Raw genomic sequence first — 18,414 nt, 5'->3', positions numbered from 1 at the left:
CCCTTTCTTACGGCCACGCCAATTGCTACAAATTCCAGATGAGGCACAAAAACAGCAGGTGCTTCAACGGATATCAAGTGCTCCTTTAAGTGGGCTCTCCTCCACATCAACTTCAACATCACAAATACTCCAGTCCTCAAAGGTGTCACCCCAATCGCACTTGCTTCCTCACAGCTCCCAAATCTCCAGCTGCCCGTCTGAGTATGAGGTAGAACAGATGGTTGAGTCTGCAGAGCTGTTTACTCATACTATAGCCTGGGAATCAGAGGTCGACTCCAGCACTTCTGTGAATCCAGACGAGGAAATGATCTGCACTGATGCCCAGAATCTTTATGAGTCGGATCCAGGACCAGACGCAGAAGGTTCTGACCATAATGTAGACCCTCATTCCCAAACTGTAACTCCTGTTGGTGGAGACAATGAGGAAGACGATGATAAGACTCAAATACCTGATTGGAGCGACAACTTTAGTTTTTTGTCAGGGCAGGAACAGGTTGGCTCTGAGGACGACGGGTGTGATAACGCACAGGGTGATGATGATGAGGTTGGAGATCCCACTTACTGTCAACCCACAGTCAGCCAAGAGATGAGGTCAGCAGAGGAGGTGGAGGAAGATGCTAGTGACGACGAGGTCAGGTTGCGCCTTCCTGGACAGAGACGTAGTACTGGAAGCACGTCAACAACTGCATCCTCAAACACAACTCTGCCTCTCACCACAAGTCGTGGTGGCTCTTCAGGTCGCATGGGTGCTAAGCCTTGCATAGCCTGGGCATTTTTTCAGATCGATAAAGATGACCCAACTCGTGTTATCTGTAACATTTGTCAGCAAAAGCTAAGTAGAGGCCAAAATATACATAGTTTGAGTACTTCAAGCATGAACCGGCACATGGACATGAAGCATAAGTTGCAGTGGGAAGCTCAGTGTGCTACAATGCGGCCTAGCCGGCCGGGCCAACCACCGTCTGCCATATCTTGTGCATCCGCGGCCTCTTCATCCTCTGTGACTGGGGGGACAGCAGTCACACCTGTTTTGGTGCGCAGACCTGTCACCTCTTTACCCGCAACAGCCAGCGTGATTGGCAGGTCATCATTTTCTTTGGAGGTGGTAACACCAGCTGGTGTTGAGCGCTGTCCGACATCGATAGCACCACCTTTGGATCAAGGCAACCTAACATGTCCGCCTGCATCTTCCTCACAGACCGGCAGTTTGCCGGGGACACCCTTATCAACCCCGTCTAAGTACAATAGCCAGCCCTCGGTCTCTCAGATGTGGACAAGTAAAAGACCATTTCCTCCTAGCCATGAGAAAGCTAAGAGGTTGAATTTCACCATCTGCAAGCTCTTGGCTACAGAAATGCTGCCTTTCCGCCTGGTGGACACAGAGGATTTTCGAGACCTTATGTCCGTCGCAGTGCCCCAGTACCAGATGCCCAGTCGGCACTACTTCTCAAAGAAAGGTGTGCCTGCGCTCCACCAGCATGTCGCACACAACATCACCGCTTCTTTGAGAAACTCTGTGTGTGACAGGGTGCATTTCACCACAGACACTTGGACGAGTAGGCATGGACAGGGGCGTTACATGTCGCTGACTGGGCACTGGGTAACTATGGTGACAGCAGGACAAGGGGCTGCTGTCCAAGTCTTGCCGTCCCCACGAGTTGTGCGTCAATCCTCTTTATGTCAAAGTTCCTCCACTGCTTCTGCCTCCTCAACATCCTCTCGGTCTTCCACCTGCACCCAAAGCCTGTCTGGTCATGCCACAAGCTTTCTAACTGCGCAGTAGGGATCCTGCACACCTCCTTACTATGCTGGCGGTAGGGCTCAACGTCATCAGGCGGTTTTTACATTGAAATGTCTGGGAAATGTGAGTCACACAGCTGAGGAGTTGTGGTCAGCTCTGGAGAACCAATTTCATGAATGGTTGTCTCCACTGGACCTGAAACCAGGGAAGGCCGTGTGCGACAATGCTGCAAACCTGGGTGCGGCCCTTCGCCGGGGCAATGTCACACACGTGCCTTGTATGGCTCACGTGTTGAACCTGGTTGTCCAGCAATTTTTAGCACACTATCCCAGACTAGATGGCCTTCTGCAGAGGGCACGGTCGCTGTGTGCTCACTTCCGCCGTTCGCATCCCGCAGCTCAGCGACTTACATCTCTACAGAAGTCGTTGGGCCTGCCACTTCACCGGCTAAAATGCGATGTGCCTACCCGGTGGAATTCAACTCTGCACATGTTGCAGCGACTGTGGCAGCACCGACAAGCCCTGGTGCAATACGTTCTGACGTATAGCCTGGGCCAACGAGATTCAGAGGTGGGGCAAATCACGCTGGAGGATTCGTCTCAGATCAGGGACCTATGCACCCTTCTGCACAGTTTTGAAATGGCGACGAAGATGTTTAGTGCTGACGATGCCATTATCAGCATGACTATTCCGGTGATTTACATGCTGGAGCACATGTTAAACAGAATTCGGAGTCAGGTGGTGGCACAAGAGGAGGTGGAGGAAGTAGAGGAGGAGAAGTTGTATGCGGAAGGGCTAACATCTGCAAGGTCCAGACGGTCGGCAGCACCAAGGCGGCAGGCATGTGAGGGTGGGGGAGATGGTTTTACCAGGGCGCATGGTAGCAGCCAAACTAGTGAGGAAGGTGCAGGAGCCCAGGAAGAAGTGGAGGACGAACTGATGGAAGACTCATCAGATGAGGGAGACCTTGATCACATTTCTGTTGTGCGAGGTTGGGGGGAGAGGACAGAGGAAGGAAGCATGATTGTTACCTCGCCACCAACACAACAGGGACTTGGTGCTCCTGGATGCGCAACACACATGAGTGCCTTCTTGCTGCACTACCTGCAACATGACCCTCGAATTGTGAGAATTAGAAATAATCCTGACTACTGGGTTGCCACACTGTTAGATCCCCGGTACAAAAGTAAATTTGCAGAAATTATTCCTGCCATAGAAAGGGATGCACGCATGCAGGAGTATCAGCAGAGACTGTTGCAGAATCTTACATGTGCTTTTCCACAAAATACCAGTGGTGCACGTAGTGAATCTCACAGTTCCAACTTGCCAACCGTGGGACCGTCAAGTGTTCAGCACTCAAACCGGAACAGAACCACAGTATCTGCTGGTAACATCAATTTTGCGGAATCATTTCACCACTTTTTTAGCCCATCCTTTGCAAGGCCACAGGAGACAAGAAGTCTGACACATAGTCAACGCCTAGAGACGATGGTACAGGAGTATCTCCAAGTAAACATTGAAGCCACGACTGTGTCACTGGACCCTTGCTCTTTTTGGGCTTCCAATCTGGATAAATGGCCGGAGCTAGCCACTTACGCCTTGGAGATCTTGTCATGACCCGCAGCCAGCGTTCTGTCTGAACGTGTGTTCAGCGCTGCTGGTGGTGTGCTGACAGATAAGCGCACGCGGCTCTCCACTGATAATGTAGACAGACTCACGTTCATAAAGATGAACAAATCATGGATCCGAAATGACTTTTCTACCCCTGTGTCATCCTGGGGAGAGTAAAAGCTTGATGATTGGTTAAAATCCCCCTACCAACCGTTTTAAGCTTTCAAATTACTAATCATGTTTATCTGTATCTTGGCTGGAAAATAATTTGGGCTTTGTAGCAGTGTGGAGCACTGATTCTATTAGGCCATCTATAATAAGCTCCACCAGATTTAAAATTACTAATCATGTTTATCTGTATCTTGACTGGAAAATAATTTGGGCTTTGTAGCAGTGTGCAGCACTGATCCTATTAGGCCATCTATACTAAAGATTCACCAGATTTAAAATTAATAATAATTTTTAGCTGCATCTAGCCCAGAAAATAATTTTGGGGCTCCGAGATGCGCAAGACACATAAGTGCCTTCTTGCTGCACTACCTGCAGCATGACCCTCATATTGTCAGAATTCGAAGTAATCATGACTACTGGGTTGCCACACTCTTAGATCCCCCAAACTTTTCGATCAACCTTTTCATTTTAATAAAGACCAAAAAAATGGTCATTTTTGAAATTATAAGCATTAGCAGGTTGTTAGAAACTGAAATCAAACAGTTTTCAACTCAAAACTTTATTCTAGGTGATGTTACATTTTCACATAGGACCCCTTGTTCGAAAGGAGCTTCTGAACTCTCTCGTCCATTGAATTTGTCAGGTTTTGGATGGTTTCTGCTTCAATTGTTTTGCATGAGGACAGAATACCCTCCCAGAGCTGTTGCTTAGATGTGAACTGCCTCCCGCCATCATAGACACTCCTTTTAATGATGCTCCAAAGGTTCTGAATGGGGTAGAGGTCAGGGGAGCATGGGGGTCACACCATAAGTTTGTCCCCTTTTATGCCCATATCAGCCAGAGATGCAGATGTTTTATGTGCAGCATGAGATGGTGCATTATCATGCAGAAAAATGATCTTGCTGTGAAATACACGGTTCTTCTTCTTGAACCATGGCAGGAAGTGCTGTTTGAGAAAATCCACATACATTATGGAGTTCATCTTTAGCGCCTTCAGGGATCCTAAAGGGGCCGACAAACTCTCTCCCCATGATTCCAGCCCAAAACATTACTCCACCTTCTCCTTGTTGGCGCTGTAGCCGTGTTTGCGCGGGGTGTCCATCAACCAGCCATCCTCCACTCCATCCATCTGGACCATCGAGCGCTACACGGCACTCATCCGTGAGCAAAACAGTTTTGAAATCAGTCTTCATGTAATGTTTGGCCCACTGGAACCGTTTCTGCTTGTGTGAAGTGGATAGAGGAGGTCGACAGGATGGCGTATGCACAGCTGCAAACCTCTGAAGGACCCTGCATCTTGTTGTTCGGGGGACGATGGAGGCACAAGCAGCTTCAAAAACTTGTCTGCTGCTAGGACAAGGCTTTTTTGCCGCTGCTCTTTCAACCTGACGTAATTGCCTGTAGGAAAGAGTCCTCAATTTGCCCTTATTAGCACGCACACGTGTGTACTGTGAATCAGCTACATACTTCTTGATTGCCAAGACACTTCATCCTGATCATCGCACAATGTTGATTGTAGTCATGCCTTGACCTAAACACTCCACAATTTGTTGCTTCTCAGGAGCAGACACATCCTTTTTCTTTCCCATTTTGGCAGAAAATGTAGGCTGCTTAATAATGTGAGACAGCCTTCTTAAGTAGTCTTGCCTTTCATTGGACACAGCTGCCAAACTAATTAGCACAGGTGTCTGCAATTGCTTACAGTGATATAAAGAGCCCTGACACACATCACCATCAATGAGTTTAACTGACAAACAAACAAATTCTTCCCTTATCACTCCTAAACACTTTTTGCATAATAATTTTGAACGCAGTGTACATGTGCTTTTCCACAAAACACCAGTGGTTCACATAGTGAATCTTACAGTTCTAACTTGCCAACCGTGGTCTGTATGGAGTTGTTCAATAAAGGGCCCAAAATTAAGATAACATAGACGGGAGAGGTCTCTATGAATAGGAATTCCTAAGTATTTGATACCCTGTGAGGGCCAGGCAAAGGGAAAGTTGGACTGGATGGAATCCTATATGGGTTTGGGGAGGGAGACATCGAGGGCCTCAGACTTCGCTGCATTGATTTTAAAATTTGACCATGTAACAAAGTGATCTATTTCAGCCATAACAGCATGGATGGATATATGTGATTGAGTGATATATACTAGGACATCATCAGCAAATAGAGAGCACTTGTACTCGGTGCCTCCCACCTCAATCCACCTAATATTGGGGTTATGGCGAATTGATGAGAGCAGGTGCTCCGTCACTAGGATGTATAAGAGAGGGGACAGAGGACATCCCTGCCTTGTCCCATTGGTGATTGTGAAAGGTGATGAAAATGTTCTGACGCACCCCCTGGGCCTTGGGACACCCGGAGCCGGACCCTTTTTGGTGGATGCTGGTGGTTGTAGTCTTTGTGGCGGCGACCCGGTTCCGTGGCTCAGGGTGGTCAAACCAGTGGCGGAACTATTTATGTGGTTTTGATGTTTAAATGTCCGACTACGCCACCCGTGGATTGCGGTCAGAGTGAACCGCCGCTACAGGGCAGACCGCTGAGGCTGGTGTTGTGGGTGCAGCAGAGCGTAGCATAACTCCCCACGGGAGGAGTATAGCCTCAGGGCAGTGTATGCGGAGGATGGGGGTGATGGTGCAGGGCAGCAGCAGTAACGACACGGAGTCAGTGATGCAGTTCAGGGCCTTTACTCACAGTTCTTATTATCCAGACCACGTCTGCAGGTAACGGCTGCCCACGTCGTACTGTGCTCACCAGGTGAGGGGCTCAGACAACTCCCAGATAACTTTGGAGCGCTTCACAGGACCCCCTTTGTGTGTCCTTTGTCTGGCCTTTCTTACCAACACTTCTGTCCGGCTGCCTCGGGCCTCCTCTTGGTAAACTTGGCGCCAGTTTCCCTGACCCTTTGTGGTGCCTTCCTAGCGGGTGTAGCGAGGGGCTGCGCCACATAAAATGTCAGAGCCTCCGGTTTCTAGCTGAGGGTCGTTTCCTGCCTCCACTAGTTCGGGGACCGGTCTCCCCCTTTGGCCTGACCCCTCCACGCAGGTGGATTCGGGCGTGCGGTGGCGACTCGCCCGTCCGCACCCCTGGGATCCCTTCATTCCTCATTCCTGGAGCCTTCTACGCTCCTCTTCCTTCCTTCTCCCTCTTGCAGGCCTGGGCCTCTGTTACTAGGCCCGCCTCCGGAGCAGAGCTCATGCAGAGCCCCTGCTCCCTGCCACTTCTGCTCAGACTTCTCTGCACTGAACTAAGATGGTGCCCACCTTTTATACTCCCTTCTCAATGCACCCAGGAACTGCTTCCTCCCTGCTCCTGCACTACAGGGTTCCCCTTCCTCAGTGTTCCCTCCCCCCACTCCAGCCAGGGACAGGGACTGTCGTGCCCATCTCAGGGGCATATTGGTCGCCCTGCCCCACGGCAATGTGGTGTAATGCATGCAGGTGTCGGGTCCTGATCCACACTCCATCCTTACCTGAGAGTGAGATATCACACCTCTGGGTGAGGTGCAATACGTCTGTAGCAACCGAGCCCTCAGGGTGACGTATTGTGATACAGGGCCGTGATTTTGGCTATAAAAGGGTCCCCTAGACCCCTACCCCAAGCTTTTTAAGAGAATCATATATGGCGTGCCAGGAGACTCTATGGAATGCTTTCTCAGCATCCAAAGAGAGTATCTACTTACAAATTTTTAACTGCATCTAGCCCAGGAAATACTTTGTGCCTAGTAGCAGTGTCTGCTAGTCAGCGGATTATCCCGGCTGTTAAGCAAGCTACACCACCTGTAGTTTGGACACTTAATTTTTTCAAAGGAAATGCTTCGGGACCACGGGATACTCAGTGAAGAGCATCAGGAGGCACCCCAAGGCATAGGGGCTGGGACTGGCAGTAGGATGCCTTGCGGTGGACAGCCGAGCTCGATCCTTATAAAAGCTTTTTAACTGCAGCAGCTTTAGTGGACGCTACTGGAGCTGGAATTACGCGGCTGCTTGCATGAGACTTGCCCTCCAATAGATCCTTGTAAATGGATTTAAAGTGTATTCATTCAAATTAGATAGACAATTTAAATTAAAAATCTTAGAGCTGCCTCCACCACAGGGGGGCTCGCTCGACCCACCAGCGGACAGGCACCAGTATTGGGAGAGGAGGGCTGGCCGTCAGGGTTCACCGCGGCTCTGGCACAAACCCGGCGACACGGAGGTGGCACGGGCAGGAGCGGACTGAACGTGTCGGCTTCTCACTTTTTGGATTGTAGAAGGGCATGACATGCCTATATCTGTGTCTCCCCCTCCTTTTACTCCTCCACCTCTTTTCTTTTCTCATGACTATATGTACTTGTCACTTTTCCATGTGTTAGTTGTGTCTTCTGACAGGTTGTCAGCTTTTGGACACCTTTGAAGGTGTTTTCTATGTGTTTCTATGTGTTTTTGTTTGCCTGCCATTGGTTTTAACGGTGTTCGAAGGTGTTCGACGAACAGTTCGACGAACAGTTCGGCGAACACACGGGTGTTCGACGAACCGAACCGAACTCGAACACTACGGGGGTGGCTCAACACTAGTTAAGATCCTCTGACTTCCATGTCACTTCCACTTTGGTAGGCATTGTACTCATTGTATGCCCTATAACTGTGTTGCTGAACCACTCCTTTTGGTAAAGAAACATATCCTACAAGACATGTGTCGTTGACTGGCCTGATATTGATGTGAATGGTCCCTGTTCCTCCTGCTCTTTCTCCTTTGCCACCACCTCATCCATCATTTATCACCTGAAGCTTTGTTTTAACGGGAGTCATAGAACTGGGATAGTAGCCGGAAAACATCCAGCAATCCTCGGAGGAGGTAGGATATGCGACAAAACGCTGACCACCTCAGGCCTAGCCGCTACTACATACATGCGCTTGCATTCCAAGAAAGCAAAGCAGATGCTAACTTCTATCATCATCATCATCATGCTCCTCAGGCACTCTCAACTCCCCTGATAGAGAAGCCAGGGCCCACCGGAGGAGTCTGGTTCTCTGGTGGGTTCGTCCAATGCTGCCCTAAAGCAGGTCAGGCTAAGAAAAGTGTGGGGGAAGCTGTGGACTGAGTATGGATACCAGGCTGCCGACGCAGCCATTACATGGTGGCCGGCGTCTGCCTCCACATGCCTAAAAGGCCCAATTTGAAGTGCAAGCAAGCTAGCAGTATGGTATTGCAGCCTGGGGGTGGGTGAGTGGCAGGTTGCACACTTACGCTTGCATTCCAAGAAAACAAAGCAGATACTAACTTCTATCATCATCATCGTGCTCCTCACCTTGGCACTCTCAACTCCCCTGATGGATAAGCCAGGGCCCACCGGAGGAGTCTGGTTCTCTGGTGGGCTCGTTCAATGCTGCCCTAAAGCAGGCCAGGCTAAGAAAAGTGTGGGGAAGTTCACAGGAGGAATAGGGGCGGCTTGGGACCGTTTATGGACACCCGGCCACGGGGTGGCTGGGGACCAAGTATGGACACCCGGCCGCCCCTGTCAGCTGGGGAACAAGCGTGGACACCCGGACGCCGGGCGCTGAGTATGGATATTAGGCCGTCAACTCAGCCATGACTTGGTGGCCGGCATCTGCATCCACACGCCTAAAAGCTCCAATTTCAAGTGCAAGCAAGCTAGCAGTATGGTATTGCATCATGGGTGGGTGGCAGGCTGCATACTTGCGCTTGCGTTGCAAGGAATGGGGGAGGTACAATTGAACACTGCCCTGGGACAAGGACTTGCACGGGGATAGTTGCAAATCTGCATCTTCTGATGCAGCTAGGATCACTTCTGATGGGCACACTTTTAGGCAGTGACCTGGGTGTCAGAGATGCTACTAGGGGTCGTTCCCATGTTGTTCCCATGTCTTTTCAGCACAGTATGCATGTGTCACACAGCACATGGCCAGATAAGATTGTAAAATGTTAAAATTACATTTCCCGCTGAATGCATTTGTCACGGTTGAAAGCAATACAAAAGTGCAAAAACGCATAAAAAATGCTACTTGTGAACATAGCCCAAGGTGTGGAGGAGTATTTTTGTTTTTGATTATTTATTTTACCTTATATACAAGTCTTTAACCTGGAAAGGATGTTCCTTAACATATTTCACAGGAAAACCGTTTCAGTTTCGTTTTTGAACGTTTTATTGTGAGCCCCTAAAAGTGGTTTAATACCTCTGACCACATTGTTGACAGCAGTGACCTGGGGGTCAGAAATGCTTCCTGGGGCGATCCCCATGCTGTCCCCATGTCTTTTGAGCACTGCCACTATCGTTTTGGGCACTTTTTAGGCTTTCTACAGACTGCCGGGGGTGCCGCCGCAAAAATGCTCGGGTCTCCCATAGACTAACATTGGGCTCGTTGCCCGGGTCGAGCACCCGAGTATCAGAGTGATCTCGGCCCGAGCTTCGAGTACCCAAGCATTTTAGTGCTCGCTCAACACTAGTGAGGAACAATTAGAGAAAAGGTATAATGGAAACAAGTCACCAATTCTGCATTTATCACACACTGCTAGTTTTGGCTTCAACTCCTTAAAAAAATACTGACCAAATAGTGATAGTGGGGCCGTGGCCTAACATGTCTTCTAGCCATAGACATCACCTTTCTCAAGTGTGTTTATTTGCAAAAGAAATCTAGCACTATTAAATTCAGTACCTGGCCATGCATGGAGGGTTATTTTGTCTGACTTAAGGCAGGTAATATGTTCTAGGCCTTTTCACTTACAACAATTCCAAGTTGCATATAGTAGAAGAAGTACGGCACTCTGCCAATCTTGTGGTACCCGGAGAGGGTCCAATTGTAAGTAATCTATAAAAATCTCTAAGTGCTGGATTTCTGCATTTTATAAATTCCAAGTTGCAGTTAGTTCATGGGGAGCCCGCCAGTGAGAGAGTTGCCTCTTAATGTAGAGTAGCAACTCTTCTGCCTTGTGACTTTTCTTTCCTGGGATTTGAAGCTGTAAAACTGCTTGGCAACGCGTAAACTTGCATGAGCGAAAAGAATGATGATGCTGTGTAGAATCAATGATGTTCTCTGTGCTTGTTGGGGGCGAGATTATGTCAGTTGAGCAGGATCCAGGAGAGGTGTAGACAGTGGCAGATAACCACCACCTGGCGGGGAAACATATGTAGCTCCCAGTCACAGTGGCCTTACCAGCTATACTGGTGGTGCATCGCTGCTATTGAAAACATTCACCCATTCAGCTGTGAAACTGTTTTGTCACTGGCCATAGTTGCTGCTCTGTCCAGAGAGTGGCCTACATTCTCCTGCATGTGAAAACAGGGAGCTAGTGTATTGCAGGTGGTCAGAAGCAATGTGCAGATGGACATGAGGCAGGAACAGTCAATAAACAATTTATTTCCTCCGATATGAAGGGAAATTACTTCAGTTATGAAAACAGTTAAACAGTATGAAGCATAATATTCACAAATAAATCCTACAATACAGAGTGTGTGACGAGTCTTAGAGTTTACTTTACATGTCAGGGAAGTCTCTCATGGAATATACTTATATCCCTCTAACAGGAGTGACACACCCATTCACGTGAGGGGCACTGTGCTGACTTCTCCAACAGCAATGGACCAAGCAGGTTCTTCACGCTAGGCCTCAAGTCCTTCTGACAAAGTCTATTAAAGCACACTGTGCCTCTGCAACTTCAATTGATCCCCACCCTGTCCGCTGTCCTAGCTCTGGCCAACCCCTGTACCGTACATCAGTGCTGGAAACGACGGCCCGGCTCACTCGCATCATCTGTCCATTACTGCAGGTGTCATCTCTCAGCTTAAGTTTCCTCATGGATCTTCAGTGCTTGACCACTGGTGGGCATCTCCCAGGTCTGAGGGGATGAGGGCTGGGCTTTGTCTCCTGGCGGGCTCTGGGTCTAGACCATCACAGGTCAGAGATTTGGGGCTTGACCGGCATAGTTGGAACTCCAGGTCTTGACCGGCGTAATCTGGGCTTAGCGTCTAGTCTGTTGCTGCATGGGTCCCATCTGTGACCATCATAATCATTACCTTGTTATTTCCTTTATTGTGATAAATGTCTCCTATTTCACACTCTATATAGATAACCTTACTAAAAGCCGGATAGGTGAAAACATTGGCATATTGTCATTGGTTGGTCTGATAAATACAAATTTGGAAAAAAAATTCACTTTTTCATCTTTTTTTGTGCTGAAGACTTTTTAATATACAATTTATACTATTTTCCTTCTGAGCATTATTCTGGCCGTGCAGGCCCCTTTGCTTATTTGTTTAATACGTGACAGTATAGGCAGACACCAGAGCATAATTGGGGTTCCTTAAGTTTTGGTGAGGGTTAAATAGAAGCTTATGACGATGTTAAAATCAATGTGCTTGCCATGTAAAGGATAAAGAACATTGCACGATTATTGTGAACGAGCTTGCCTAAGAATGCTAGATTGAAGATAATCATTCAATTTTAACAGGCTGCCCATCACCTGACAAACAAGAAAGTTGTTTGATCGTCAGGTCTTTTTTGGTTTCTTCAAAAGACCATCATTCTCATCAGCACATCATCATGGACAATTGCAGGCTAAGGGCACAGAACAATCTATTACTAATCATTCAGTGCTCATCTGAAGCGCATGGAAGTGGGACTCCTTACTCCTTGTGCTCCTGTTCAGTCACACAGTTTGTATCAATGGTATTTCCTCCCCTGACATGTTCTTCTAATAAATAACCAAACCAGTCATACCCCTCTAATAACTTGGAATTTTTTAAAAGGTTATTTTACAAGGGCTTTCTTGTAAATTATATACAATGTTGGAGTTACAAGCCAGAAAAGAAAAAAAAAAGTCAAAAACTGAATTTTCGCTCAAAAATTTGAAGTCGCCAAGACCACATTTTTTGCTACTCAATTAAATTAAGCAAAATGGCAGTGTGGAGCCCCTGAGGGTTCGGTCAGCACAGAGGTACTGCACCTCACCCAGAGGTGTGGTGTCTCCCTTCTCTCAGGTAAGTAAGGAGTGCTGCACGGAACCCCAACACCTACATCCAACACTACACTGCTCCAGGCCAGCAGGAGGGGCAAGACGCAATGTAGTTTTCTGCTGAGCCCTGCCCCTGGCTGGAGTGGGGGGAACTCAAACGTAGGGGGAACCAGTAAGTGGGTGTGGGTGGAGGAAGTAGATTAGGGGAGCACCCATACAGTAGATATATAAAGGGAAGCCATCTTAGTTCAGAGACAGTACAGTTCAGGGAGTGAGGACAGTCAGTCCGGGAGAAGAGTCTCTTCAGGAGCTCTGCTCCACAAGCAGGGCCTAGTCTCGGAGGCCCAGGAGGGGAGCAGGGAGTAAGCTCCATTCTGCAAAGAAGGGATCCTAGGGGGTACGGCGAGTGCAGGTAGAACCCGTACACCCCGAACCTGCCAAGTGTCAGGAGGATCTAGGCCGCAAGAAGGGGACCGGCCCCTGGCCCAGTCGTGCAGCTTCAAGCCTCGGCTGGAAAAACCAGAGGCTTCTGACTTCTATAGCCAGAATCCAAAATCCCCGCTCCAATCCTAGAAAGGTCAAGCAGGTCTCAGCAACTCCGACGGACAGGGGGACCTCATAGCACCCGAACAGGATTCACAGTGGGAAGCGCAGGGCAGGAGGGAGAAAGACCCAGCATGAAGTGGGGTTCTGTCAGGCACTCCCAAGTTGTCTGAGGAAGGACTGAACCCCTGCCTGGTGAACACAGTGTGACGTTGGAGGCTTGCACCAGTACAGTGCACCTGTGGACTGTCTAAGAACTGTGAGTAAATCTTGGATGACTGCACTGTACTGCCTCCACTCCTTTCTTTTGCCGACGCCATTTTCCTCCCTGCACTACAACGCCCAGATTGCCTCCATTCATTTACACTGCCCTGAGGCCTGCTCCACCTATGGGGAGCCATTCCATCTCAAGCTGCCCTAACACCTGCCTCAGAGGACTGTCGCAGCGCTGGTGATCCTCACCAGGCACCACAGATGGCGTCACAACTAGTGTTGAGCATTCCGATACTGAAATATCGGGTATCGGCCGATATTTGCGGTATCGGAATTCCGATACTTAATTCCGATACTTTTACATTATCGAATACCGGAATCGGAAGTTCCCATAATGCTTGCGCTCTGCAGTGTCTCTGAAGGATGACAAGCTGGATGGCAGCGCTCAGCTGTGATTCAGCTTGTCATCAGAATGCCATCCCAGCGTGGGAGAATTCTCCTGATTGTTTAAAAGCCGGCAGGCGGTAAAAAGCCGCCGGCCTTTAAACAATCACACAGCCCCATACTGCTTCCCCACAGCCTACCACCCCGATCCTCCGCTCCCACCATCCTGATCGTAAGTTAGGACCGGGCGGAGAGCGCAGCACCGAGGAGCGGGGAGCGAAGGACCCAGGCGGGGAAGCCGGCAGTGAAAAGACTTCACTACAGGCTTTCCCGTTCTGTGCTGCGCTTTCCCGCCGGTTATTTCAAATGAACAGCTGAGGTATCAGGTGATGCAGATCAGCTGTTCATTTGAAGTAGCCGCGGTGCCGTCAGAGGGTTCATGTGAGTTCATGCTTGACTGCATTGCATTAACTCACATGAACTTTCCCACGGCCGCACAGGTCAGCCTCACCTCCTAGACCATCAGCCCGTCATGATTGGTGTGTGTGCGGGTGTCTGTGCGTGTGTGTGCGGGTGTCTGTGCGATGTCTGCCGGTGTGTGCGATGTCTGCGGGTGTGTGCGGGTGTGCGCGGTGTCTGTGCGTGCAGGCAGACATAGACCGATGTGACACTACTACTCCTATTGGCCTATGTCTGTCCCCCGTCCACTCGTGCCAGCAGGATCAGCTCGATGGGAGCAGTAGTTCCCATCAGCCTGATCCTGCTATTTAAATTGCCCTACTGTGTCCCCAATAAATTTTAAATACATGTCATTGGTGGCCAGTGGTTACCTACAATAAATTAGTTTATACATTACCTGTCCCCGCCGATCGCCACCCAAAATAAAGTAAAAAATAAAAAACTACACCTATACTCACCTAGACACCTAATTCCCCGAAGCCATCGATCTCCTGTAATAAAATATAAAATAATAAACCACAACCTTATCCTTACCCCTCCGTAGTAGTCCACGAGTGTCCCACGAAGATCTCCAGTTCAGAGCAGCCACATAGAATGTGACCGCTCTGAACCGCTGCCGCCGCTAGAATGATGGGGCTGTAAGGGTTCACCGGAGTTCAGGCAGCGCTGCTCCGATTAGCTCCTTTACTGCCCTGCTGTATCGTGAGAAATTCCCACGGTACAGCACTGCCGTAAAGGAGGTCTCCGGAGCTGCGCTGCCTGAATGCACTCCGGTGACCTCAGTCAGTGGCTGCGGCTGCCGGGAGCGGATGTGTTCCCGGCAGCGTGAGCTTACAGCAGCCATGCACAGCTGTCACCATCTCCAGATGTGACAGCTGTGCATGGGAGATCAGCGCAGGAACGTGGACAGGTAACTATTTTTTTTTAGTAAACTAAGAATTAAATAAAATGGTGTGTTTTATTTCAAATAAATTATTTTTTTCTGGGTGTAGTGTGTTTTTTCTTTTTAACACTTTGTAGGTTAGTAATGGGGGTGTCTTATAGACGCCCATCATTACTAACCTGGGCTTCATGGCAGCTGGTGCTGACATGAACCCCAGCACTATTACCCCCTGCCACCGCACCAGGGCAGCGTGGAAGAGCGAGGCTAAGTGCCAGAATTGGCGCATCCTATGGATGCGCCATTTCTGGGGCGGCTGACGGCTGGTGTTTCTAGCCTGGGAGGGGGCCAATATTCATGGCACCCTTCCTGGGCTATTAATATTAGCCCCCAGCTGTCTGCCTAGCTTTTGCTAGCTATTAAATTAGGGGGGACCCCACGTCATTTTTTTGGGGGGGGTCCCCCATTTTAATAGCTAGTAAAGGCTAGGTATTCAGCTGGGGGCTGATATTAGTAGCATGGGAAGCTCAGTGGGTATTACCCCCTTCCCAGGCTTCAAACATCTGCCCCAGCCATCTGCTTAACCTCCGCTAGAGACTAAAATTATGGGGGATCCCACGCCAATATTTTTTAAAATAAATCCTTTATTTTAACACTAAATGACATTTGAGGAGATAATAAAGAAGCAGTCCCTAAATTATTATTTATTTTTTAATTAATTTTTCCCAAAAATTTTGACGTGGACTTCGCTATATTTTTGTATGCAAGCCAGGTACAGCATCCAGCTTCTATGAACGTGCCATTTTCCGGGGTGGCTGCGGACTGCAATTTTCAGCAGGGGGGGGGGTGGGGGGCAGAAAGCTTGGGCCTCCCTGCTCTGCAGATTCCATCCCCCAGCTGCCTAGTTGTACGTGGCTGGACACAAAAATAGGGAGAAGCTCCACATATTTTTTTTTTAATTATTTCATGAAATTCATGAAATAATTAAGAAAAAGAGGGCTTCCCTATATTGTTGTGTCCAACCAGGTACAAATAGGCAGCTGGTGGTTGGGGGCAGCCCGTTCCTGCCTGCTGTACCTGGCTGGACACAAATATAGTGCGAAGCCCCACGTCAATTTTTTTTAATTATTTCAGGAAATTCATGAAATAATTAAAAAAAATTGATGTGGGGCTTCGCACTATATTTGTGTCCAGCCAGGTACAGCAGGCAGGAACGGGCTGCCCCCAACCACCAGCTGCCTATTTGTACCTGGTTGGACACAACAACATAGGGAAGCCCTTTTTTTCTTAATTATTTCATGAATTTCATGAAATAATTAAAAAAAAAAAATACGTGGAGCTTCGCCCTATTATTGTGTACAGCCAGGTACAACTAGGCAACTGGGGGCTGGAATCTGAAGCACAGGGAGGCCCAATCTTTCTGGGCCCCACCCGCTGCAAATTGCAGTCCGCAGCCGCCCCGGAAAATGGCGATTTCATAGAAGCGCCATCTTCTGGCGCCGTACCCAACTCATCCAGGGCCCTGGTGCGGTGGCTCTCTGGGTAATAAAGGGGTTAAGGCCAGCTTGGCATTATCAGCTGGCCTGAAGCCCAAAATTCATGGGGTCACGCCAATATTAGACATGACCACCATGAATTTCTAGTAAAGTATTTAAAAAAAAACACAACACCCAGAAAAAAGTCCTTTAATTGAAATAAACACACAATTCTTTATTGTTCTAAATTAAACCATACTTACAGTCACGCCCATTCCAGCTGAAGCCAACGATCTCCTGCAATAAAAGAAAAATAATAAAGCAACCTCATCCTTACCTTTCCATGGTTCCCAGGACGGCTTCAGCTCTGCTACATCGAGATGACAGGCTGGACCGCAGCAGAACGCTGACCTCGGCTCATCTTTATGCCGTCACAGCGAGACACTGAGGAGCGCAAGCAAGCCTGCTCTTCTCAGTGTCTGCGGGATGACAGGCTGGATGGCAGCGTTCTGCTGCGGTCGAGCCTGTCATCTCGATGTAGCAGAGCTGAAGCTGTCCTGGGAACCATGGAAAGGTAAGGATGATGATGCTTTATAATTTTTCTTTTATTGCAGGAGATCGTTGGCTTCAGCTGGAATGGGCGTGATTGTAAGTATGTTTTAATTTAGAACAATAAAGATTTGTGTCTTTATTTCAATTAAAGGACTTTATTCTGGGTATTTGTGTTTTTTTTAACTTTGACTATGGGGTTAGTAATGGGGGTGTCTTATAGACGCCTCTCCATTACTAACCTGGGCTTGATGTCAGCTGGCATTATAAGCTAACATCAACCCCAGCCCTATTACCCCACTGCCACCGCTACAGGGCAGTGGGAAGAGCGAGGCTAAGTGCCCGAATTGGCGCATCCTATGGATGCGCCATTTCTGGGGCGGCTGACGGCTGGTGTTTCTAGCCTGGGAAGGGGGCCAATATTCATGGCATCCTTCCTGTGCTATTAATATCAGCCCCCAACTGTCTGCCTAGCCTTTGCTAGCTATTAAATTAGGGGGGACCCCACGTCATTTTTTTTGGGGGGTCCCCCATTTTAATAGCTAGTAAAGGCTAGGTATTCAGCTGGGGGCTGATATTAGTAGCCTGGGAAGTTCCGTGGGTATTACCCCCTTCCCAGGCTTCAAACATCTGCGCCAGCCGTCTGCTTAACCTCCGCTAGAGCCTGAAATTAAGGGGAACCCCACGCCAATTTTTTTTTAAATAAATCCTTTATTTTAACACTAAATGACAAGTACAGTAATCAACACTGTCTATGTGTGATTCTCTATTCTTTCTATTCTAAATTGTCAGGTACAGATGCTGAATTACCGGCCGGCTTTTTTAAAGAGACGGTGCATGAAAACACTATTATTTTTTTAAATAAATCCTTTACACTAAATGACAAGTACAGTAAGCAACACTGTCACTGTACTTCATATATATGTGACTGACATGTTTCTATCTACCTCATCTATGTGTGATGCTCTATTCTTTCTGTTGTAAATTGTCGGGTACCGGTGCTGAATTGCTGGCCGGCTTTTTTAAAGAGACAGTGCATGAAAACACTATTATTTTTTTAAATAAATCCTTTACACTAAATGACAAGTACAGTAAGCAACACTGTCACTGTACTTCATATATATGTGACTGACATGTTTCTATCTCCCTAATCTATGTGTGATGCTCTATTCTTTCTGTTGCAAATTGTCGGGTACCGGTGTATGCCGCTGATGAATTGCCGGCTTTTCGCGTAATACATTCTACATTATTCTTAGTTGTTTTCCTTCATGTAGAATTAACCTACAAGGAAAGAAAGGGTTTATTTTCATTCCGATATTTGTGTCCCATTTACTTGCATTGGTTTCCGGTATCGGAATCGGCGATATCTGATACTTTTTGGGTATTGGTCCGATCCAATCCGATACGATATTTCCTGATATCGGAAGGT

Source organism: Phyllobates terribilis, unplaced genomic scaffold (assembly GCF_046119375.1).
Source record: "Phyllobates terribilis strain yellow unplaced genomic scaffold, ASM4611937v1 Scaffold_1__5_contigs__length_1240528914, whole genome shotgun sequence".
In the NCBI taxonomy this organism is placed as follows: Eukaryota; Metazoa; Chordata; class Amphibia; order Anura; family Dendrobatidae; genus Phyllobates; species Phyllobates terribilis.
Note: the sequence above shows the minus strand (reverse complement) of the source record.